Source organism: Aythya marila (genome assembly GCF_965140915.1).
Source record: "Aythya marila genome assembly, chromosome: 9".
Classification (NCBI taxonomy): Eukaryota; Metazoa; Chordata; class Aves; order Anseriformes; family Anatidae; genus Aythya; species Aythya marila.
The window spans coordinates 567,476-583,410 of NC_139050.1; the positions used below are offsets into that span (position 1 = coordinate 567,476).

General features: G+C 36.4%; 1 long non-coding RNA gene across 1 annotated transcript; it reads left to right on the forward strand.

Annotated features, from left to right (window-relative positions):
- The first annotated feature begins 2,261 nt into the window (after positions 1-2,261).
- Positions 2,262-15,923, forward strand: LOC309881201. The gene is made up of 4 exons (XR_014318102.1): positions 2,262-2,450; positions 11,529-11,626; positions 13,582-13,690; positions 15,907-15,923. It is a non-coding gene; the product is annotated as an uncharacterized lncRNA (long non-coding RNA).
- Positions 15,924-15,935: the final 12 nt, after the last annotated feature.

Below are 15,935 nucleotides of genomic sequence, written 5' to 3' on the forward strand. Positions count from 1 at the left end.
TTAACTGAAAGACAGACAGATTCTGATTTGTGGCATTTTGTTTCCATTCTGTATATTTATTCAAATTTTTGGAAGTTCCTCCAGTACTTTCCAGTTTTAAAGTTTTCACAGCACATAGACCAAACAATTGTCATGATGACTCATCATGATTGCTATTAAATTCTTATGTTCATCTGTTTCTTCTCAGACAAGAATTACACTTGCAGTAAGGGTAGAATTTTATTTATTTATTTATTTATTTATTTATTTATTTTGGTGCGGACTATAGATTCTAATATTTTGTAACAGTAAGTTGGTGTGTTTCTCAAAGTGTAAATATTCTCTTTTCTTAAGCAGACCACAATTGTTAGGTTATAAATCTTCAGTTTTATGGCATTGATATCAGCAAGAACAATAAGGAGGGAGGGGAGGGAGGAGAACTCAGTTCTGTCTCTACTGAGTGACATGGCTTAATCATAATGAATGGAAATAGTCCCAAGGATATGTGCTGTATTTGTGCTCTAAAATCAAAACACTCATATTGTGCCTTTAATGCTGTCTCAAATGAATACTCTCATTATTGCGTTCTGAGAAATTCTCTACCCTAGTATGTCTCAAATCTCATTCTAATCATTATAAATTAACAATGCAGAGGTTGAAAAGCAGCAGCAGCATACTCTGATACCAAGTAAATAATGACAACCCTGTGTTTCCCAAGAGAGGGGGCTTGCTTTTCAATAAATCAGTAATTTGAACAGGTTTCTCACTAGCTCACCAAGAAGGTACAAGTATTAAAAGTTCAAGATTATCTGCAATGACTACAGCATCTAACAAATACTGAATTACAAATTTTTGTATAACCAGTAGCTTATTCCTTTTTGTCATGTGCTGTTGCATTGTGTTTCATCAACTTCAGAGACAGTGATGCAAAATAATGCAATGTGACACCATGAAATACAGTAAGATGTGACATACCACATTAGAAATTTAAAGAATGAAAAGCTTCAGTCAATTCAGGAAATAGGAACCCTGTCCAAATTTATTTTGACAAGTAAGAACAGTGCAAACACTAAACACTGTTTTCAAACCAGAGGGTACCATTCTCTTCTGACCACCCAAATTGCTTGCAGATACTGCCATCATCTTTATTTTTAGTTTAATTTAATATGCACAGAGCTAGGAGCTTTTTAAGTTTGGGTTGTGTTTTTGTTGTTTTGGGATTTTCCTCCTCCCTTCCCCCAGCCTGGCATTAGTATTTAAATATCTAAATTGGCATCTGAATGACTTGGAGTGATTGTCGGCAACCTTCCATTCCAAACAAACCCATTCCTTGACATTTCAAAAAAAAATGCATTGCTAAAATGCTCCCAAGGATTTTTGTAGAAATCCAATTCTATGAACACAGGCTCAAAATGGGTGAACAAAAAAGCATCTGTGTTAGGAGAAAAGAAGTATTTTCGTTCATATCTAGGGTATGCTAATTGAAAGTGTAGAAACAGGCTGCTTTCCTGTAGAGTACTAAAATGAATTGGAATATGAAACAAGTCTCCAGACTTTTCTTTCTCATATTTTCACTGTCATCTATTCATATCTGTCTGGTGATATTTAGGTCTGCATTAATGGATTAAAGGCCACATTGATCTCAGTTGGAAAATATGAGTTGCTGTTGCTGATCACTGTATGCTATTGCCAAAGCCTTCTCCTTTGCTAGTAAAGTCAGATTCTATTGAAGTCTATTCCAAATAGTCATCTGTATAAACAACGATACGTGATTCTAAACTTCAAGCACATTTTCTAACCAGCTGTACTAACCATTTTATGTAAGTTTTATTTAAGGGCAGCACTACCATGCCGTGAAGTCAGACAATGAAGAGATTAAAACTATTTCTGTAAAGCCATTTTAGGGCCTGGATGGCTCATTTGATCCGACACTGGCCTTTCATCACAGGGAAAAGCAGCTCATATCTATCATAGTGTTCAGAAGTAATCTTTATGGGATGCTTACGAAATGTTTATAATGAAATGAGTACAGGCATTCTTGGTTTATTTGTCAGTACAGTGAAGAACACGAAGCTGTCAGCTAGTATATACGCAGGTGAAAGTTAAGTCTCCTGAAAAGGATTTTAAAAAGTGCAAAGCTCATACAAGCACCTAGCTAAATGAAGAACAGACAGGTGACTGCTAAAAAACACATCTTCCCCAGCAAATCAAACATTAAATATTACAGCAAATCCTTCTGAATCAATAAGTGCTATAAAAAATCTCTGTGGAGGTTTTTTGTTGTTGTTTTTTTTTTTGTGCACTAAAAGATAAAATCCAATGTTTATTGAGATGGATGAAGAAATAAATGAATTAAAGTTATGTACTTATGCACTGCTCCTGACAATTTTTTATTTTTTTTTTAAAAAGAAGAAAAAGATGATTCTGGGCCAGATCCTTAGACGGACGACACCTCTGATTACCTCCTATAGGTGGGTTTTGTAGTAAATCAGATAGTAATGCAAAATTTTATTTTTTCAGAGCTGAAACTGTCATTAATTGAGTTCCTTAAATAATTAATTAATTTACAGAGAAAATGGCTCAAAAAAAATTAAAAAAGATTCACCTAATTTTTAACATTAATGGGGATCTAAATGGGTACAGTTGTTACAGAGGAAAAAAAAGTTCTGAAATGAATGTAAGGCTGTTTAGGCAGATTGCTTGACTTTGTTGCCCTCAGATAGAGTAAAAAGGGATACTAGTGTGCTTTAAAGCCCGCGTTTTAATGTATTTAGTTAGCTAGCCACAATTCTTTTACAATGTGGTCTGTAAGTGTTATTGTCTATTTAAAGTATTACTCACAATCATATGATCATATGATACTGAATTTTCAGTACAACCACAGAAAATTTTCAAAGGAAAGCAGTCTTCCAAGTTTCTGTATTTTATAACTGTAGCCAAAGAGAAACTTAATTTGTGTTTTTAAAAATCTGGTTAGAATTCAGAACCTCCTTATAGGTTCAATGAATATTATGAACGTGACAAGTTAAAACTGAGTATCAGAAATTGTTAGGCTTTCCATTAGTTATTTGTGACATGATATGTTATAATTAATATCTCCTTTTAAAATGCAAGAACTTAGTTTCAGGTTTTATAGAATAGCCAAATTATTGACAGCCAATAAGATTCTGCATATATTCCTATTCATATATGCAGAATATATATATATTCATATATTCAATTGGCTGACAGGCAGGGCTCAAAGGGTTGTGGTAAATGGGGCCACATCTGGCTGGTGGATGGTCACTAGTGGAGTCCCTCAAGGCTCCATTTCAGGGCCAGTCCTCTTCCATGTTTTTATAAATGATTTCGATGTAGGACTAGAGGGTGTTTTGAACAAATTTGCCAACGACACCAAACTTGGAGGAGTTGTGGACTTGGATGAGGGTGGAAAGGCCTTGCAGAGAGACCTGGACAGATTGGAGAGCTGGGTGATCACCAACCACATGAAGTTTAACAAGAGCAAGTGCCGGGTCCTGCACCTGGGATGGTGCAACCCTGGCTATACATACAGACTGGGCGACGAGACACTAGAGAGCAGCCACGCAGAGAAGGATCTGGGGTTGTGGTTGAGAGCAAGTTGAATAGGAGCCAGCAGTGTGCCCTGGCAACCAGGAGGGCTAACTCCTGGGGTGCATCAAGCACAGCATCGCTAGTCGGTCGAGGGAGGTGATTGTCCCGCTCTACTCTCACCTCAAGTACTGTGTGCAGTTCTGGGCACCACAGTACAAAAAGGGCATTAAACTGTTGGAGAGTGTCCAGAGGAGGGTGACGAAGATGGTGAAGGGCCTAGAGGGGAAGATGGATGAGGACACTGGACCTGTTCAGCCTGGAGAAGAGGAGGCTGAGGGGGGACCTCGTCGCAGTCTACAACTTCCTCATGAGGTGGAGTGGAGAGGCAGGTGACCTATTCTCCTTAATCACCAGTGATAGGACCCGCAGGAATGGTGTTAAGCTGAGGCAGGGGAAGTTTAGGCTGGCCATCAGGAAGAGGTTCTTCACCGAGAGGGTGGTCGCACACTGGAACAGGCTCCCCAGTGAAGTAGGCACTGCACCAAGCCTGTCTGAATTTAAGAAGCGATTGGACCGTGCACTTAGTCACATGGTCTAAACTTTTGTGTAGACTGTGCGGTGCCAGTTCGACTTGATGATCCTTATGGGTCCCTTCCAACTCGGGATATTCTATGATTCTATGATTCTATATAAATAAACATATATATATTATGAACAAATATAATGAGTCCACAGTATATATACAACATTTAGAGTGTAGGCTCAGCTGTAGCTGATGATGGAAGAAGTCTGCAACAGGTTTCTTGGGGTTTCTGTGCCTGTTACCCCATCCTATGACATGGGTGCAGACACACCCTGGAGAAACCTCCCTTATACCTGTGCTCTGCTTGTTCCAAGCTGTTCAGAGCAGAGGAAAAATCACAGGGCTGGGTTAGTAGTGGGAGAAAAGACATGGGCTTTATTCTTAGCCAGTGTTCTTCATTGCTGACTGTTTGCCTTTACAGCATTTTTCTTCTCTTCAGGGAGGCTATTGGAAGTACTGGGAGGCTGCAAGCTTGTTCTTATCACCTGGGATGGCTTGGCATCAAATTGTGCCTCCAAAAAAGAGCAGCTTGCAACTGGCATGGCCTGCTGTTTATATATTGTAATTTATGAATTAAATAGTGAGTAAGATCGCTGAGTATTCTCTATCCTTGCTGTTTCCAAGTCTAAGTTCCTTTGTTATACCCTGCCAGTTGAATGAAAGTAATGGTTTGGGGGAGGAGGAGTTATGTCCATTTATTTCCTGGTTTCTCAGCTACAGTTGCCAAGAAGAGAACAAATTGTAGTGGTGTGTTGTGTGACATGCCCACTGAATCTGGATGAGCCCACCAGCATGTAGGTCACCAGAAAGCCGTCAGCTGGTAATGACCTTCAGTCACCAAGGATCTGTCCAGATCTGAACCTCTGACCCAAAGGTGAGAGGTTTTGTACAACTTAGTGTTCCCTGGAGCTTACGAGTTCACACTTTGATAACGTAGTCAGAAAGAAATAAAAATACTCTCTAGACATTACCGATTTTATGCACCAGATTCTGGAATCAGTTTTTTCACTGTTTTCTGCAGCTTCAGTGCCATAAGCACAAAAATTCATGTATAGTCAGTATTAAAATGATCTACAGCAGCTATTGGTAGGAACCATTGAAATATATATATATATTTTTCAGTGTGCACCTTCTGGCTGCTGCCTTCCGGAGCAAGCTGCCTTGTGATTTGTAAGGATCATTAGATAATACAGAGCTGGCTGTTGCACAGGATAGAGGACTGGTTTCTTAATACTTGCATGTGCAAGAGTTAGAACAAGAGCAGGAAAGATCTATGAATTGCGTGGCATTTTGAAGCAAACTGGAAACTAAATGGAAAGTGTTGTTTTCACTTATACCAATATAAATATGGATCACCTGGTCAGTGAAAGCAGTGAAAATGCTGATAAAAGAGCAGAATCTGATCCACAAAGCCAAGCACTCCTTTTACAAGGGTTACTTTTGCATATTTGTGTGTTTTTAGTAACAGTTTGAAAAAGTGATTGTGAAATAAGTTGCTAATACTTTAAGCAATGCTAATGTTAATGTTACTAATATTTAGAAATATGTTTTAAATTCAAGTTCAAAGGATGTTTTTTTTTGTTTGTTTGTTTGTTTGTTTGTTTTCCTCTTATCCTTTCATGAATTAGAGGTTGCAAACAGGAATTCGGATATAGAAAATAGAGCTTCTTCCCTCTCAGCTTGAACAGCTAGGAGTTGTGAGAAAGCAATATGCAACCACTGGTACTTTTCAAGGTATCTTTGTAATGTGTGTAGCTTCAGGTCCCACAAACGCAAACAACCTCTTGACCTCACACTTTCACTGACTGGGAAAAGGTTATATGCTGTTGAGCCTGTAGGTTGCCATATCACATATTAGTATGTACACCATGCGTGCTAAAGATATTCAACAGGGAATTAAAAAAAAAAAAAAGAGAAAAAAAAAAGGAAATCTTAGATTTTAAATTGTGAAAACACCTAATCTATTGCTTCTTGTTTAAAAATTCTCAGTTAGGGCTCAGTGTAGGAAACATAAAGGTTGAGCAAAAAATTTTAAATCCACATTGCACTATTTTGTGTAAAATGGCAACGTGATTTTTAAACATTTAAGCTTTTCATATTCCCTTGTGAATACTCTGCTTTGGTATACAAATGAAGGCAAAACAAAAATCCAGTAATAACTGATCTTTGCTGTGGTGTCCAGATTAGAATCATGTTCTGTGCAGAAGTGATGGGCGTGTAAACCCTTCCTATCAGGAGATCTGTCTGGCACTCATCAAGCAGTGTTACTTGATCGCAGCTGGATAAAAATGCACACCCAGGGCAAATCTGTAAACACTAGCTTAATCTGCATGGGAAAAGTTACTGTCATTTCCTCTGACAGAAAAAGCCTCCAGGACACATTCCAGCAGTAACAGTCACTTCAGTTTGTTACAAATGTTGTCAGATTTAGACACAAAACCATTACAGATGTCAAAAAGCCACAACTGAAAATAAATAAATAAATAAATAAATAAATAAATAAATAAATGCATGCATTGCTTTTTAGCTATTTTATTTTCAAAAAATTAGGAAAGTTAGTAGTCTTATCAGTATGACCAAAGGAGTGTGTGGGGAGGGGGCTGTGGATGGATATCCTTATCATATGGCCCTAGCTAATAAAATGTGTTTTAAATTGCAATTCACAGTTCTCTAACATAGCTTCTTTTTTATATCAGGGCACCTTAAAGAGATTTTTCTTTTGGCAAGGGACTGTAATTTGGATAATATTTTGCAGGAATTGTCTTTCTGCATAAATTAAAAACAACGTTGTCTTTAGGATCTGCCAATACCTAGTTTTGGCTTCTTATGCCTCTGTTAATGGTTGTATTTGCAATTGCAGGACCAGACCCATTGTACTCTTGTAATCAGTCCTGGAAAATACCCTGAATCACTTCATCATTAGAATAGCTATAAAATAACAGAGGAAAAAAGGGCTTTAATCAACTCAAGACATTTTATCTAAAATAGTGTAGTTGTAGATTCATATTTTGCTTGTCTTTTTCAAGCAGGTATTTCCATTTCCTTCAGAAAAGTTATGCATATGTGCTAAAAAAGCAGGGCTCTGGGACTTGCTTCTGCTGTCCGGGATTGGCAATGGACAATGGGAAACTTTCATTTAAATTTAATGTGAGCTCCCCAGAGTGAAAATCCTAATGCCACAGATTCTCTTTCCAACTTCAAAAGACAAAAGATTTCTCTTTTCCATCTTTCCTTCTACCTCCCATGCCCACACTCATGCATTACAGAGCTGCAGAATGACTGGTTTCTTAACATGTTAAATAGGAGGAGGAAAGGGAACATTCAGAAGAAAACTAGGTGTTTGGGACTTTCTTCAACCCAAGATTAATGTCAAGAGATTTTTCTTAGCATTAGTGTCAGGGCTAGCCAGGAAAAATGATCCCATTAAAGGCCCTCTCATGAATAATTCATGAGGCCCAATTTAGTGTTAGTATTGGGGGTGAGAAATAAACAGGTGATAGAGTTTGTAGGGAAACCATTGCACTTGGCATGGTATTTTGTTGTTATTAATACTGTGGTGCTTTTATTTTTATTTATTTTTATTTTTTTTTATACATCTGTATGTGCATTGGGGGGAGGAAGCATAACATGTTTTTTAAAACTCAGGTTACTGTTCAACTTTGAATTGAGGATCTATGTGGCCTGTATTTCCAAATCATTAGTGATGAGCGATTCCCCCTAAGTGCATTAAGGTAGAAAGCTCCATAGACATGCCAGTAATTTAGGGGCTGTGTTTAGCAACAGGATTCCTCACTTCTCTGGTGTTCTCTTTTAAGTCCATTGTGAGTATAAAAGAATAGTTACTGAATGTAGCAATTAAGGGAGTATTTTTCCTCCTCAAATTAAAAGTTACATTTTTGCAATAATTGCAGTAGTTGAATAATTTATGTCCATTTAAATGGAATAGCACTTAGCACTGATGTTTACTGAAAACCCTTTTGTGTTTAATGTAAAAAGGTGACAACAGAAATGGTATAGAAGAGGTGCAGGAAGTGCTGTGAGTATGAGATTATTACTGTGCCTGTGCAAATCGTCAGGCTTTAAACTACGGTTTACTTTAAATTATAGCACTAGTAGGTATATTCCAGCTAAATTAAAGTATCTGGAGATGATGCTGGGGCTGGCTGAGTCACTATTAGCTGGTCACACAGAAAGTTCCTCGTAAGGAACCTTTAATTTAAGTAATATGTCCTGCTGCTCAATGTGCATTTAGAAAAACAAAAAGAGAAGAGGTGCACAAAGCTATACGTGTATGTATAATGTGACTGGTGTTGGTGTTGTGCACTTTCTGTGCGGCCCCTTGTAAGGCCAGGCACAATTAAAAACTTTGTGTCTGCTCTGCCTCTTTCTTTCTGAGCAAGCTAATTATGGGGAAAAGGCTACCAGCCACTCAAAGGTTTTGTCTTGTACTGTATGTTTGCAGTTCTCACTTTTAGTTAGAAACACCAATAGAAAGAGAGGAATTTTAAATCTCTGGCATCTCTGAAAGTATAATGTTGTAGTTGGATGTTTGCATGTTTGCTGGGCTTGGGAGCATGAGTGTTTCCAATTTACCATATCAATTTTTGCATCCAGACGTAAGATATGATTCTGATTTGCATCACTATATTCAATTGCTACTTCCAAGCTGCAAGAAAGGCAAGTGAGATCAGCATCAGGCCTCCTGGGTTTATTCTGATAAATGTTTACTGAAGATTGAATTCTACCAAAATGACACTAGGATTTTACTCTAAATTAAAATTATGTCATTGGACTTGTGGCCTCTATTGCCAAGATCTGTGAGCTGTCAATCCCAGATGCTCATTCCCATGCATTGGCTACAGTTTGCATGGTTGAACTGGTTTAATCCAAAACTAGGATGTCTCCACCAGTGAGTGATTGGCCTAGAGGCATGAAGTGACAGGACAGTACTTCAAAATTAATTTACTTAAGTGATGTTGCTGGTCTTTCTAGAGTGGTCACCTCTGTGGGACATTGGTTTTGTAAGCTAAATGCACATTTCTCAGTGTATAATAATCACTATCCCCTTAAGCCCCATAGGGCGACACAAATCCACTTTAAAAAAATTCTGTAATGACATGTCCATGCATACGATAGTTCAAATTCCTATAGTAGAAACACTGTCAACTCCTCAAGTTTTTGTTCTTGAAAACAATACTGATATATCCAGTCTGTAAGAAAAATATATATATATATAAAGTTGTATTTGTATATAACTGTGCTTCATGATCACTGTAAAGGTTGTGCAAATAAAAATATTCTCTGCTTTGAAATTTCTGTTTTGCCAACAAAGTGGATAAACATAAGTGAAAAGCTACCTTGTGATAAAGATCCTTTATCACATCACAAATATCATTCATTGAAGTGAATGATAAACCACACACAGAATAGACTGTTTAAAACACCAGGCTGAAAATGTAAGAACCTCATTTTAAAATTCTGTACCCTAGTCAAACAGTGCTCAGCTGTAGAAAATATGGTGTCATGCTGATGCCAAGAGAGTTTTCTTTTTACCTGTGTTCCTTAAGCCACCTTTGGGATTCAGCTCACTGCTCTGCAGCAGTAAGGATTGGGATAAGGGATTCCTATTCCTTCTCTAGACTTTTGAAGATTACTCCTGCTGCAATGATCTTGGTCAAATATTACCAGGGACTCAAACTTGAGTTTACTTGGATAAGTCTGTGGATTTGTTGAGAAGCTAAAATTGTGACAGGGACACAACTATGACAGGATCATTCTGCCCCATGAAACTGCAAGTCAACGCAGTGCTTACAGTTTTACCCTGAGGAAGCAGCGATGAACAAGTATGGTAAAAGAGGCTGGTTGTTTCCTTCATTCCTCATGGTGAGAACAAGGTCTTGCGAGAAGGGAATAGGAAAGATCCAACTTTCAGTATGGGGATGGTCTGAATGTCTCCATTCCTGCCTTTAAGACATTACAGGCTGCTGGGAAAGTATTTTCTATGATGAAGTGCCATTCCTGAGGTGGGAAGGATGTGAGAAGGATGGAATTCTGATTCTGATTCTGAAGACTGGCATTTGATCATACCTTTCACTTCTATTGGATGACTGTGTAGCCCTGTTGGACAAAATATATGTGTGTACATTCACACACATGTGTACATTCAGTTCTTCAGGTAGTCGATAGCCATTTAGACTGTATGCTGTGTGTGTTTTTCAGGTATCAGAAATATACACTTTTGCAAGTTTGGGAGTATGTGCTTTCTGTTGCAGTTTTTGAGGTGCTACATAAACATTGTTCTATAAAAAATCTTTTACCTTGGCTTATGCTTGGCACCAATTTACATTGTAATATTACTGACATTGCCATTTAATTTGCCTAGTTGCCTATGGTCTAAGTGTAGGTAATTTACAAACCTTTAACAATGTTCAGCTTTCCTAAATGGTAGGAAGAACTGCAATTACACTTAAAATGCACTGCAGCACTATGTGTCAGCAAAAAAGGACCTACAAAAGACATAATTACAATGTAATTGCCCACAAGTTCATGAAGTAAACATACATTATTAGAAGGCACTCATCTATTCAATTTAAGTGACATTACAGATAACATATTGCATAAATAGGAAGCCATTTTGTGACTAGTTAGTATAATAATAGGAGTTGAAATTAAAATGTGGTATATGTATTCCTAAGAGCACTTCAAGCTCGGCATCTGCTCTGTAGTGCATTGCATTATGCTTCATTTCCAGTTTTAAGCATTTGAATATTCTTTAAAGGTGTACACCAATAAATAATGGCATTAATAGGTAATCCCCTAAAAATGTAAAAATATAAATAGTTCCATACAAATGTTTAGGCTGCCTAAGGCTATTTTTACCCAATTAAAATTTCAAATTTCAGAAGCAGGAAATAGTCAGAGGTAGCAGGGAAATTTTTCAGTTGTTGTCTTTGATAAGCAAAATTGGTCAAAACTATGCAAAATTCAAGGTTTCTTTCAACTTTGATTATATGAACATCATTGAAACAGAAGCAGTGTTAACGACCTCCATACCCTATTCCAGATGTACTTTCAAGGGTAACCGTCATCATCTTGCCTTTGCTTGGTGCGGCCTGTGGTCATCCCATATTGCACCAGACAGAGAATCTAGGGTGTCTGCAAACTTTGGTTTTGGAGGAATAAAACTACACCCTGAACCACAAATTTTTGAGATTTGTGGCTTGAATTTGACCTTGTACCTTTTTAATAAATAACAGTTGAATATGTATGTAGATTAGGTTTGGACACTTGAAGTAAATGACCCCTCTGGATCAAATTCATGCTGAACTTGCCCCCTTGTGCCTGATGATTTCTGGCATGGTAAGATTTACATGGATTTAAGGCAAGTAACCAGTTTATTCTCATGAAATCTCAGGAACATCTGGTGCCACCATATTGTCCAGAACTTCATGAAGTGCCCCTGCCCAGAAGAAACATCTGGCTCCATCTCAGCAAGGGAACAGAGCCAGAATGGTGAGTTTGGGACCTATATCTTTACCAAAAACAAAGTTGTCCACTTAGATTATACTCGTGTTTTTAAGGACCTAATTAATGTTAGGGAAAAAAAAAAAAAAAAAAAAGGAAAAAAAAAAAAAGGAAAAAGGAAAAGAAAAAAGACCAAAAAAAGCCTTATTTTTAAAGCTTTTATTTATTCTCAAGCTCTTTCACTGCCTCCCCAGTGAAAAACATTATTCCCCTTGAAACTCAGGCAAATGTGTGAAGGCTGCTGGAGCCAGCTATTTAATGTTTTACTTTTCTTGTGTGATCTTACAAGTGGTCTGACACAGCGTAGGTCCATAGTGGATTGTTTACTTTTAATTTGCTCATAACTGCCTTCCTCACCAACTTTTACAAACAACATGGTATCATAGATTTTCACTTGTGATTCCTCTCTGTTGAACACAGCTCAGATTATTATTACTATTATTATTATTATTTTATTTAATTTTATTTACCTCTTTGACTAGATAAATATAATAGTGGATTACAAGCTTATTAAGCATTTCCTTTTGGAAAACATAGTCTGAAACTATATATTGTACCAAGGCTCAACCTAAATTGGTTTAATTCCTTATACCTGCTGTGTAGTTAGATGAGATCAACTAGACAGACCTTTCCCATTGGTTAAAGGTCAAAACTAGCCTAAAGACATGTTGTTTACAGCACATCATATTGAGAAATATACTTTTCATAGAAGCTATGACCATATTTTCATTAGCAGTGATAAAAACCTTAAACAGCTCTGTGGGTATAATTATAGAGGATTACTTTTAATCACAAACCTATTTCAAGACATTCTAGAAGAAATTTTAATTATTATTTTGCAATAATTATTACTGGATTACATAAAACATTTTGTTTCCCGGTATTCTGGTACATTTTAGAAACTCTGGACACTTATGAGTGAGTAAGAGTCATATTTTATTGACATCTATGTAACAGTAAATAACTTCATGTGTGTCTGTCCCTATGCAAAATTAGAATGTAGTTACTGATGGCTGAAATGACAAATAACATTGTTTTGTGGGTTTTGGCATGTGTTTTTTTGTTTGTTTGGGTTTTTAATTAATGTAAGATGCCAAGATGGAAATTAATCAGTTAATTTAAACTTTTTCAGATTAGTTCTCTTGAAAAGTAATTAATTTATTGATAATTTTTAGAGTTTTTATAAGGAACTTTTGTAAATGTTTTTTATCTTTGTTTTTTAGAACTGAATAATAAACGAAGATTTAGTGCATCTTCTTGAAGAATATGAGATTTTTAAAAGATCAAGTTAAAGCACTAGAAAGATTAAGACTGGGTTTCTGCTTTGTTTTTTTGTTTTTGTGATGATGGCTTCAACTGACCTAACTGGGATTCAGAGGTCTTTGAAATATTGATATCATATCTTCAGATATTGATATTACTTTTTATTTTTTTAGGAAAAGTCCTCAATATCCTTTGCTAGGTAATGCAAATCTAGCAGGAATGCACAGTGAGGACTTTAGCATTGGGTTTTTTGCTTAGTATGCATAGTTTCCTGGGAAAATATTTATTTTTGTATTTTCTATACGAGAGGCATGATAGATTTTTCACTTTTCTTTTATCCTTTCTTTTATACTGGAGAGCAAATGCTCATATTTTACTTCAAAGTGGTTTATATGGGTATACCAAAACAAATGAGAGTTTTCTTGACTCATCCAGGGTGGGAAAAAGCTTTTTATTAAACTTAAATATTTTTGTGTTGACAGTTTAAAAAAAACCACATTTTTTATTTTAGAAGTCCTGTTCATTGGTGGGTGATTAGCTCATCAAGTAGGCCTTTCATTCAGGTGGGAGAACCAGAAAAGACTCAAAATTGAGGTTTAAGTATTATTTATTTCTTTAAACTTGCATAAGTCATTTTTTTTTATGTTTGCTGTCTATACATGAACTGGAATTTCTGGAAGCCATGAAAGCTAATCATATGCTATGGTTCAATGGATCTGGAGTTAGAAGCTTGTATTCCTTCCATAGCTGGGGAAGAGATGGGCCTCTCCAGGGCAGGATTCATGAAAGGTAAATAATTATAGTTTTTTTTGGTTTGTTTGTTTGTTTGTTTGTTTGTTTTACAGGGAAAAGGGCTGCTAGAATGGACCATATCAAATTACATTACTGGTAGTGAGATTTATGCCTATAAGATACAAAAACAATGAAGGTTTTCAGTGAGGTATTCAGTGAGGTATATGATAGATAGCATGCAAATGATGAGTTTCACAGTCAATAACCTATAAAGTCCAAATGCAACTTCTGAATTAAAAATTGACACAAATTTCTCAAAAATGCAGACATTGTTCTGTTGTGTTGACATCCTCCCAACAGCCATATCTGTTCTCACAAGTCATATCTGAGAAGAGGAAATAACATTTTCAGTTTTACATGGCTTGACATCTTCAGAAAACTTGACAGGGGAAGATCTGGTAATTCTATAATTTACAGCATTAGATAATTAAAGCACTAAAGAGGAGGGAAAAAAAAACAACAACAAAATGATGATGAAGAGTGACTTTCAGACATTTGTGATGACACATATACCTCTTATGTGAAATTCCTTGAGTTTTCATAAAAGATATGTGCCTTGAAAAGCCTGATTTTATTACAGATCATTAGCATTACATCTGAACTGCTTTTAGGAGAGCTCTTAACTCCAATGATCTTCAACCAGCTACTTGACAACACACCCTTACCTGTTGACTTTTGAGGTGCTTTGGCTAATTATGGTTACCTAATTTGTGTGTGCTTTTGTTGCTATTGGAAACTACCAACATCCTGACATGTAAGCCCACAGTCAATGGTAATGCTATCGATAATATATTAAATTCAATTTTGTCCTTAATTTTTCTTGGTTTACCTGTTTATATGATCACATGACAAAAATTTTGTTGCATATTTTAAAAGAGTGCTAAATGGAATGAGTGTATCTTAACCATTCAGCAGGTGAAGAGTATGGACAGCAGAGTCCATGTTTGTATTTTATATGACAAGAAGCAGTAACTTGGTAATTAAGTAAATATTGTAATAAGTATGTCTCTGACATCCACTTGAAGCTTATAACTCCCCAGGGAACAGATGCTTAATTTGTAGCCATGATAATAACAACCTAATGAACCTCTCATCTTACTGGATAGCTTAATAAACTTCAAAGAAAACAAAACAAGAATGTATGAGTAAAAGTACATCCTTAGCTTTTCATTAAACAAAATGAGCATGAGTCAAGGCCCAGCATGGCTTCCAAAGTTAAAGCTACCAACTACAAAGCAAATGTATGCAGAGAAATGTACAACAAAAGGCATAGCTTTCAAACCTCCAGTTGAGTTTCCATAAATGTTGCTTACAAAAGCTACCATTCTCTATGTTAACAAAAAGTTGTGGATATGTTCTTCACTAAATCCTCTTTTCTCATATAATCCACCTTGTGCATTTTATCTCAAGTGTGTTTTATCTGATCTAATCCTGGGCTCATTCATTCTCAGATAGAAGCAACAGGATTATTTCACGCTTAAACTAGGCCCAATCTTTCTGTGGGTCCCTAAGAGGACACCTGGGTAATGAGAAATTATCTATGGAACAAAAGATTAAGCAGGTGCTAGGAAAAAATATTTCAAATGTAGCAAATTTGAAGGAAAAGATAAAACATTGTTATTCAGAAAAAATGTTCTTAGGAGACACGGCATTTAAAAGACTTGGTCTTGTACCATACTTAGTACCAATATTACTTGGCATGAGTTATATTAGAAAAAAAATACCTGTTTCAGTCACCCTAAAGTGACACTGATTTCCCTGGAATTAATCTGGATTTCAGTGGGTGTAAAGTCTGCAGTATACAGGATATATCAGAGCATTAGTTTCAATCAGGTCAAAGAGACTAACTTATATCCAGTCATATTTTATTTCGTTGCTGTACCAGCTCTTAGCTTAGCATGCTTTCAGTTGGGGGTTGTTGAAAGAGGGAGTCTTCATGACTCAGTAAATTAATTTCAAGGCTTTTTGTTTGTTTGTTTTGTTTTGTTTTGTTTTGTTCCACAGTGGGAAAGACAACTTAGAAATAAAATCAAAGCCCTCCACTTCCCCGAAGCTGTGGGACAGGGATTAATGAACCAAGTTCAGCCTCCTTTGCTTTAGTCAGCAGAAACAGTAGAGAAAATAAAATGTGCAAAAATATATCTGTATATATTTCTTCTATATCTTTGCCTATATCTATGTGTCTATGTCTGTGCATCTTCTTTGGCTATTAGAGACCTCAGGATCATCTCAAATAATGCCA